We start from the raw sequence: 10,189 nt of genomic DNA, 5'->3' as shown, positions 1-10,189 counted from the left end.
GTTCGGGACTGCAGTGGAAACATCTTTGATGCTTCCGTCTGAGAACGGCAACAAAGTGCAGCTCTTAGGAAGCAAACAGCTGCAGGTGCAGAGGGGAACTTCCTGGTGACAGTGAGGTTTCAGGAGCTAGAGCTGATAGCAACGGCGTTATCAGTCCCACGGTGATGGACAGCTGATAGATGAAGTGTCTGCTGAGTGTTGTGAGTGTAGGCGGAGGAGATAAGATGATTTCTTCCTCTTTAATGCGTCTCAGTGGAGCCTTTTCTCAGACGCAAGCAATTAAGGTTCCAGCAACAAACTGCAACCAAAGCTGAGCAACATTCAGGTTCGTTTGAGGATCCAGAACCCGAAAACACACTCAGAAACTTTCATTTCTGGTGCACCCAAAATTATTAGTATATAATTTACATATCGATTTATCTATGTATACATTCATTCAAGACAAATCACTTCATTCAATAATTTATTTATCAAATTATAACTGAGACAATTATTTATACATTTGTAATTTATATTTAACAATTATTGCATTTAATTAAATAAACTTTATTTAATAGTACAATCATATTTAATAAAATAGTTACAATTTATTTACAACAAATCATATTAAACTATATGGTCGTAAAATATAAAACTATAATTATTATTATTAACTATATTTAAACTTATATCAAATCAGAAAATTAAATATTCCCAAATAATATGAAAATTCATCATTTATAAATTTGAATCCTTATTTTAAACAGATATTCTGTACATATTTGCCTTTTATGTAATAATTTAGAATAATTAAAATCAACATTTATAATATGTATTAGTTTATTCTGTTATTTTATCAGAATGAAAAGAAGAACCAGAACCAGAACCAGCTTTAATGGACAAGATTGTTGAACAAACAAGGAGTTTGACTTCGGTTTCCAGCGCGCTCAGCATCAGACAATAAGTATCAATATAGAAGCTTTATAGGAAATAAAAATAGGGATAATTGGAGCAGTACATACATCTATGTGTAGGTTTTATTTATGTTTTTATGTAAAGCAAAAGAAAAAAAAAAGGCAGGTTGAGGTGCAGATATGCTGATTTAGTCTCCAGTCTCCAGCAGAGCAGCTGACTACTCTGGCTGGAAGGTGTTCATGGTGTCCATCAGAGAAACAGCCTGGGGGAAGAAACTGGCTCTGTGGCGCCACCTGACGTTAAAAGTCTAAACAGTTTGTGTGCAGGATGCGTGGGGTCTGCAGAGATGTTAGCTGCCCCTTTCCTGACCCTTGACCTGTATAAGTCCTAGATGGAGGGAAGGTCAGCCCTGATGATTCTCTCTGCAGACCTGATTGTTGGTTGCAGTCTGGACCGGTCCTGTTTTGTAGATGGGCCAAACCCGACTGAGATGGATGAAGACAGGACAGACTGAATGATGGCAGTGTAGAAGATGACCAGCAGCTCCTGTGGAAGGTTGAACTTCTTGAGTTGCCTCAGGAAGGACAGTCTCTGCTGGACCTTCTTCCGAACATTGTGTATGTCTGAGGTTCTGAGAAAGGGTGGTTCCTAGAAACCAGAAGTAACCCACAACAGATACAGTGCTGTTCAGAATGGTGAGAGGATGGTGTTCTCCAGAGGTCCACTGTCATCTACACTGTCTTGAGTGGGTTGTCCAGGTGGTTCTGAATTCACCAGTGGACCAGCCAACAGTGGAGTCATCTGCAAACTTCAGGAGTTTCACAGACGGATCCGCTGAGGTCCAGTCATTTGTGTAGAGGGTGAAGAGGAGTGGGGATAGAACACACCCCTGGGGGGCGCCGGTGAGTAACATAATATTCCATATAGTAAATAGTAATAATATAATGCTTACAATATAATACTTAATCATGATTAGAATGCATAAATTTATCGGTATAGTATATGATATTTTAACTATAATATATTATATACTGTTATATTTTATTACTTATCATAAACCTTTAGATTCAGATGTCCAGAAGACGGGTTGATTACTGGACCAAATATTCCAGCAGAGCTGTGTTAAATAATTAAAAACTAAAACCAACACATTACAGATTTGAATAATCCTCTGACCCGAGACGGTCTGTCTGACTGAGCTCAGCAGGTGACCCAGGGGACTTTCTAACCGCTATCAGGACCGCTTTCTCTGCAGTTTTCCACCAGAAGCTTAACTGCAGCTTCTTTGGGTCCAGTTTGATCAAATCTTTACCCCATCGGGTCACATCATGCAGTCATCATTATTTCCTTTGTTTCTGCTTCCAGCTTTGACCAATCACAGTGAAATAAAAAACTTCATTTGAGTCATTCAGGCACCTGTTTTTGTGATTTTATTTTGGTGTAAACAGGAATAAATGTAGAATATAAAACAAGTTGCACTCCAAAATATGACCCCAGTGAAACTAGTCAGAGCTGATAATGTTGCCTAATGACCAAAAGCAGAAATGATGATGGTGATTCATCTGCCTCATGCTTAAAGCAACAATAGCGTCAGCTAACAGAGAAGTTCTGATGGACCCAGACAGCAGTGTGTTTGTTGAAGTGTCAAACTGCAGGGCAGATGATTTGCTTTCAGATCTCAGGACCACTGTTGCCATGGCATCCTCCATGTCTGCTGACCTTCTCTCACTGTTTTCACTGATTGTCAGATGCTCTGGAAACTGCCAGAAACAAACTGCTCCACTAGTGATGCCCACATTGCCCTCTGGTGTCTGTTTTAGACATGTCAGCTCTTTATATCCTCTCTGATCTACATGTGGTTCATGTTGCATCCAAAACAGACAGTTTCCTCAGGAAGTTCAAGTTTGCGTTTCACTCCTTTCTCAAGCTCTAACTTCCTGATTTCGCTTAAAACAGCTCAAACCGCTTTTAAATTAAGTAGAGATGCTCACTCAAATACAGCTCATACAATGGAACTCAATTTAAATATTTAGTATGCAATTTAGCCAATTTGAGTACAATTTGGAATAACTCTGATCACTAGATGGCAGCAAAGATTTTCACGTAGCTGACTATGCATAAAAAAGCATTTCTGGTAAACGTCATCCTGGCTCTGTGGTGGTTTGAGGCAAATTTGTGACAATAGTATGCAGGGGTTATTTGACTGTGTATTGAGCTAAGTGTTAATATCGAAGCCCATCCATCTATTAGCTGTACACACTTATCCATGCAGGGTGCCGCGGGGTGGGCACTGGGGGCCGGGTGGAGTAGCCCTGCCCCGCATAATGAAAATACATTGGTAGATTCATCTCATGAGACGAGAAAATATACGATATCAGATTCATAAAAACAAAAAAAAGATTTCAATAAGGTTTCCAGGAAAACTAAGAATGCCACTTTTTTCATGCCCATGTTTTTCCAAACACTCCACAGGTTCCACAAACTGGGTTTTAAAATATCTGTAATCAGTGTGAAAAAAGGGATGGGAAATACGGACCAAAAATTTTATCTCAATGCAAAAGGTGGATTCACCCTGTCTCAATATGAGATTATGAATGGGTGAAATGTGTGAATAGCACCAGTTCTGTAAACAAACCATTTCATCAGGTCCTTACACCAGGTAAATTCTAGAGATAGATCCTCGTGAAAATGCTCAAATCTAACATGAAATTTATTCCAGCAGGATTTTATTTAAATATTTTTTATCACACTCTATTTTGAGCACTGCTGCCTTGCAGCAAGAAGGTCCTGGGTTGGAATCCCAGCCCGGGGTCGTTCTGCATGGAGTTTGCCTGTTGTCCACATGCATGCATAGGTTCTCTCCAGGTACTCCGGTGTCCTCCCACAGAAATAAGATTGCCCTTAATTATAAGTGTGTGTGTCTCTATTGCCCCCTTTCCACAGGCTGGTTTTAGGCATGCGGCTCCGCTCCACTCGGTTTCGCTCTACTCGGAACAGTACCTGTTGTGTTTTTGCTGACCCACTGATGGCTGGAGCTATGGCGGCTGAAGCCGTCCATGTAGTGCTTTGTGCTGTTATTAACGTGACATCGTCACATTAATCTGCATAAAACAGTCTTAACTTTCACTCTACTTGTTTAATATTAATTTTATCTTACTCAACATGAACTTTTAATGAAACCATCTGATTGACTGTTGTGTTGCTTCTACTTTGTTCAGTTTATTTGTGTTTTAACAGTTTTTTATAAATAACGTTTTCTTCAGTTTTCATTATCTAACGTGATCCTCGAGTAAGGCTGCACAATATATCGTGAATATGTTGTCATCGCAGTACCACCGTGAGCAATAATCACATCGTAAAGGACTACAACACAGCAACCGTTGACTAATATATTCAGTTGTTATGAATTAGCATTTTTCATGATAATGGAACATTTAGCCGAATAATAATAATGATAAAAAAAGCACCGATAATATTTACGGAGCAGGAAAACCAAATAACGCTCCTTGCTGCACTCCTACTGTATAAATTATTATTGCATGTTTTCAACACGATTTTATGAAACCATTATAATACTGATAACTGTAACAAATTTGCAAAAAATAACCATAAAGAACAATTTTCACATTGTTCCATCCACGCACACACACACATACATAACCGTCCATCTCAGGTCCGAGACCATCTGACGGTGCATCAAATCCTGCTGCCATAATCACCCAGGTTGATGCATGTCACTGAGGCGTGAAGGAGAGGTCTGACTGCGTTGTGTGGAACAGGATGAAGGGATCTACTACTACAGGTTGATGTTGGGGCTGTGAGAAAACAGACGCCCACCTTCTCAGAACCGATTCTGCAACAAGATGATTCTTTAGCTCTTAACTATCGTCTATCTTTAAATCACCAAAATCATGCATGCACAGCAATAAAAACATGAACATTCATTTTAAGAAATAAATGCTAAAGCTCTAATAGAGTATATTCAGCCATGTTGTTTACTGGGGTTTCATTTCCAGAATGTTTAATGGGATCATAAAGGATCCAACTGTGTCTGCAAATAATCAGAAGGAGATTCATTTACCTTCACGTCTAGTGGCACTTTTATTCTGGGTATTTTTTTCCGTGCAACAATGCAGGTACTCCTGCAAAACCTTCATTCCAACATTTACCAGCTGTAACACCGTGGCAGGACTGAGTCCATGTTTCACACTGTTAATAGCAGCAGCAAGAACTTTAGCACAGACTTTATCATTACCTTTAATGTTCTTTTAAATCCAGTCACCACTGGTTCCATGCGTGGAACATCAGAAACCTGTGTCCAGAATCTGCAGAAGCTCCTGGTTCCCTCTGAAGGCTTTAAACCGCAAACTGAGTCCAGAATCCGTCCTCCCAAACCCAACTCGTTTCACAACCCGATTAAATGATTCAGATATAAAAGAAGAACTGAGCCACAGAAAGCAGAAGTCCTACAGACGCTCACAGATGAGCATGCAAAGATCCACAAACCGGTGATCCCGCACTGAACATCTCGCAGATATCAGAGATGATCAGAAACATGTCAAAGAACCTGCTCAAGTGTTCCTCACTGGCTGGACATGAAGGAATGTGTCCCATTTCTCACGATCTAAGGCGATTATTAGTCGAATAAAGTCGCCTTCGTGTCCCACATGCAGAGCTTTAAAGCTGAGAGCAAAAACCTGCAGCAAACTAACAGAATTAAAGAGTCAAAATATTCCAACATTCTGCGCCAAAGAGAACAGCGCCGCAAATGCAACATTTAGCGCCATGTGAGAGCACATTGTAGTTATAAACACTGAAGAGGACGCTGGTCCGCACATATTCGGAGTTTTAAACAGAAACAAGACGATTTTAGACCCAAACAGAGTCAAACTCGAGATTTCAGCGGAGACAGTCCGAGCTGCACTTTGCAGCGACTTGCGCAACAAAGTTTCCCGTTAGGTTCGGGCGTGAACTGCGTTCAGAACAGCAAACTGGGCTCAACAACCAAATAAAACACCGCAAACCACATGTTCCAGAGGACCGACAGAATGAGTGAGCAGTAAACAGAGAACCGAACCGGTACAACAGCAGAAAACATTGTTTCCTGCAACCAGAGCAGAGCAGCCAACTCATCCAGACCGACCACCTGTACTTACAGACAGAACCAACCACGGCAGAGGTCCGAAGAGTCCCGCAGAAACCTCCACATCCAGCGCTCTCATTCCCCTCTCCTCCTCTTCCTCCTCTTCCTCAGCTCGCCTCCACAGCTGCTGGAGGTTTCTGACGTCAGCTGGCTCAAAGCTGTCTGCTCCAAACGGGAATAATGCGAGGAAAGGGAGTGGAGGGGGCAGGAGAGGCCCGGAAACAATCAGGGAGGCAGGGGCCACATCAGAGCCTCCCCTTCAACACAATGGCCAAGTCTAAATGATGCCTGCGCAAAACCCCAGGAGGATTTCACTAAAAATCAGCCGAAAATCCCACCAACAGGGCCGCTGTTAGGGTCTGAAAACATGGGGGCTCAGCCCTGCCACAAGTATGTGGATTTGTTTTCTTCTTCAATTGTTAGTTATTAGTTTTATTTATTAGTTTATTTATGGCTTTAATGGTACATTCATTTGTGTTTAAAGGTTTTTTTTATGAGGAACCACCAACCTGTTGAAAATCAGCTTTTGGCTACAAAATCGTTTATTTGTATTTATATTCTAAGACAATTTTGTCCTTCTTTTAAACAATAATACACATTATTATTATTATTATTATTAATATTATTAGCATTACTTGAAAAACAGAAAACTTGAAAAAAAAAAACAACTTAAAATCGAATATAGCTGCCTTTCCTTAAATTGTAGTGATGGCCACAGTTATGTTAACATTTCTGATGGTTGGTCTCTCGCTAAATTAGAGACACACGTAATTCTGTATGATCTGTGCAGAGTTTAAATGTGCAAAACACAGAGAAATATATCATTATTAGCAATCCGCCGATATATTAATATTGCACACACTGATACTACAACGGCAATATTTTCACAACATTGTGCAGCCCTAGTTGCATTTACAAAATAAAACTAACTGAATGCATTATCAGTCATTAGCTACCTCCAGTTCTGTGATGGGGAAGGATTCAATAACTTAACGCTGAAAAACACACAGACCATTGTTTCCTGCAGCCAGAGCAGAGCAGCCAACTCATCTTTCTGCAACAACACTTAGAAACAGACACAGAGCTACAGTAGCTTTACCATAAAAACACCAGAGAGGAACATATTTAAGATGCTAGCAAACATTTTTTACTTTTTTATGCTGTCATGGAAGAGGACACTATTTCCTTGTTCCCACAGCAGCACAGCTAACTGCTGCAGGAAGTTAGAAAAACTAGCATAATAACATTTTCATAAACCTTTGCTTCAAAATCAAGGCCAACAGTTTTGTTTTGTTTTGTTTTGTTTTAGTTAAATTTAATTAACTTTAACTATATTAGCTTTTTTTTTACTTGGGTTGCCTTCACACTGGATGGAGAACCTGCTATGTTCTCTATGACCTACAAGATGTTTAAGAAAGAGTCTTGGCTAAGTCTTGGAGATACCTCCATGCTCCGGGTCTGTAACCACATGGTTATTTTTCTGCAATTTTTCACCTCTATGAGGGGTAGCTCTTAACATCAGCAACATCCATCTATCCATCCATTGTCTGTACCTACTTTTCTATGCAGGGTCATGGGAAGACCGGTGCCTATCTCAAGCGGTCATTGGGCGAGAGGGGGGGTACATCCTGGACATGTTGCCAGTCGATCACAGAGACTCACAGGAGACACAACCACTCCTACATAAGGGCAATTTTAGACACAATAATTAACCCATCAGTCATGTTTTATTGAACCGAGGAAGCCGGAGTACCCAGAGAGAACCCATGCATAGCCAGGATAGTATGCAAACTCCATGCCAAAACTCTATGCTGCAAGGCAAAAGTGCTACTGTGCAGCCCCATCAGCAACACGTACCCCCAATAACCACAGACATATGCAAAGAAATGCCCTGTTTCATGCAGTGCCACAATGCTAGAGCATGTCTGGTTGTATCAACATGTTCAAAGATCATCCTAACACAACACTACCACCATCATGGGCTTTTTTGACTTAGCATCAGCCAGCGGGGCCAGGACTCAATTTGCTGCCATTGCTGCTCCCGTGCTTCACTCTGGTTTCCTTAATATGCTGTCAGTATGATGATAAACCTCCAACAGACCAATTAAACTCCATCTCACATACTGACGAATCCACTTTACTAACACCACACACCAGCATGTAAGCTCACACGAGCAGGAGGTCATCTGGAACTGCATCGGTTTGACCACCAAAGACTGAAACAAACATATTTAATGCTCTAATAATCAACAAGCTGGTGATTTGCAGCCATCATGGTAGATGGACAAGTCTCCTTTAAAGCCACCACTAAAAACATAGTTTTTTTCCCAGCTGCCTGTATCTGGTGTGAATATTACACAGATGATTCAGAATATGTTTTAGGAAAGCTGTCTGTTTGAGTTTGTTTCTAATGACCTTCAGTGGTCCAAAGTTTCAGGTGTCTCAGCATCAGAGGAGAATCACCTCTGGTGCTGTCGCTGTATTTATAGGCTGACTGGGTCCAGGGACTGTTCTGATGACACTGCAGATGAATTATATGCCTCCAGGTTTCACTCAAAGATGGGTATGGTGTTCCAATATCACTGCTTAAACAAGTTCAAGATAGCTAAAAATACCAAGATAGATTACCTTTACTCTCTAGATACCAGTCTTGTTTTGCATGATTTTTTATTTATAAATCTAAGGAGTTTTCTACAGCAGATCTCTGGATTTAAGTTTAAATAACATATATTCTGATAAAGACAAATATATTTTGTAAAGGCATAGGCTAATAGACACAATAATTAAAATATGACTGCCATGTTTATAATTTTAGATCAGGGTTCTCCAACTCCAGTCCTCAAGGGCTACTGTCCTGCAGCTTTTACATGCATCCCTGCATGAACTTGATCGCACGCTGAAGAGGTAATGCAACCATTTGATTCAGCTGTGTCAGAGCAGAGATGCATCTAAAAGCTGGAGGACAGTGGCCCCTGCTCACCAGCGTTAGTTTCAAATTAAATCTACTGGATTTTACAGACAAACAGTGAAAACCCATAGCTTCAACATTCATGAAATGACTGGCAGTGGAATATAATGCTCAATCATTCATCATTTTCACACAGTTTTAAATGCAGGTCTGCTCTCACAGCAGAATTTATAACATTTATCAACAGGTCTTATGAAATCACCAGCAGGAGTTTATAAATGCTGCTGTGTGCAACTCGTGTTTGCAGCACTGTTTGTAGAGACCAATCAGACATCAGAAATGAGGGTCAAGACTTCAAAGACTGTTAAATACTGACTGCTGTTTAAAATTGTGTTTTAAACAGAGGCTAGCCAGTGCCTATCTTCAGCAGTCACTGGACAAGAGGCAGCATACACCCTGGACAAGTCACCGCTCCATCACAGGTCAACACAGAGACAGAAAACAAACAACCACACACCTAAGAGCAATTTATAGAGAGCAGCTGATCTAACAGTCATGTTTTTGGAGGAGTTCCTGGAGAGAACCCACACATGCACAGGTAGGACATGTAGAAAGAACATGGGATTCAAACCCAGGACCATCTTGCTGCAAGGCAACAGTGCTACCAACTATTCCACCGTGCAGCCCTGAACTGAACGCCGTTTCTGTGTCTTCGGCAAGGACGGTGTTATCTGTTCCTTTTATGTTACATGAGCTTTGTCAGAATCAGTCAGTCAGTCATTTTCTACCGCTTATTCCATAGTGGGTCACGGGGGAGCTGGTGCCTATCTCCAGCAGTCTATGGTCGAGAGGCGGGGTTTGTCAAAATCAAATCCAGTTTATTTGCTTGTTTGCACCTCCTGTTGCTGCAATCTTTTATCAACAAATGTCTGCATGCAAATATTCCAGGACCAGCTTCTACTCTGTTTCATGTTATTAAGAGCCATTCAATGCTCAGTGCACAACAGGGCGTTCCTTTAAAATATGTCATCATCAGTAAGATAAATTTGATTGTTTGTAAATGGAGAGATGAAGCTTTACATTAGGAGTTCAGCTGAACAATGGCCTACTTATCCATCAGTCCTACAGCTCATCAGCACAGCATTCCTGAGAGGAGTTATTGATTAACAAAGGTGTAAAAGCACATCTTTCCTCATGGTGCTCACCTAGCAGAGATGGTAAGAAAATTATGTTCTGTCTGTTTT

At 40.7% G+C, this 10,189-nt stretch overlaps 1 protein-coding gene across 1 annotated transcript in view; it reads right to left on the bottom strand.

Annotated features, from left to right (window-relative positions):
* Window positions 1-6,195, bottom strand: part of LOC124871355 (PTB domain-containing engulfment adapter protein 1-like) — a 106,889-nt gene extending 100,694 nt beyond the window's left edge. The window contains exon 1 of the mRNA XM_047370615.1: window positions 6,051-6,195. The gene's annotated coding sequence lies outside the window, so the exon portion shown is untranslated. The remainder of the gene's footprint in view (window positions 1-6,050) is intronic.
* Window positions 6,196-10,189: the final 3,994 nt, after the last annotated feature.

The sequence above is a fragment of the Girardinichthys multiradiatus genome, chromosome 7, assembly GCF_021462225.1.
Source record: "Girardinichthys multiradiatus isolate DD_20200921_A chromosome 7, DD_fGirMul_XY1, whole genome shotgun sequence".
In the NCBI taxonomy this organism is placed as follows: Eukaryota; Metazoa; Chordata; class Actinopteri; order Cyprinodontiformes; family Goodeidae; genus Girardinichthys; species Girardinichthys multiradiatus.
Note: the sequence above shows the minus strand (reverse complement) of the source record. Positions and strands in the feature narration are given on the sequence as shown.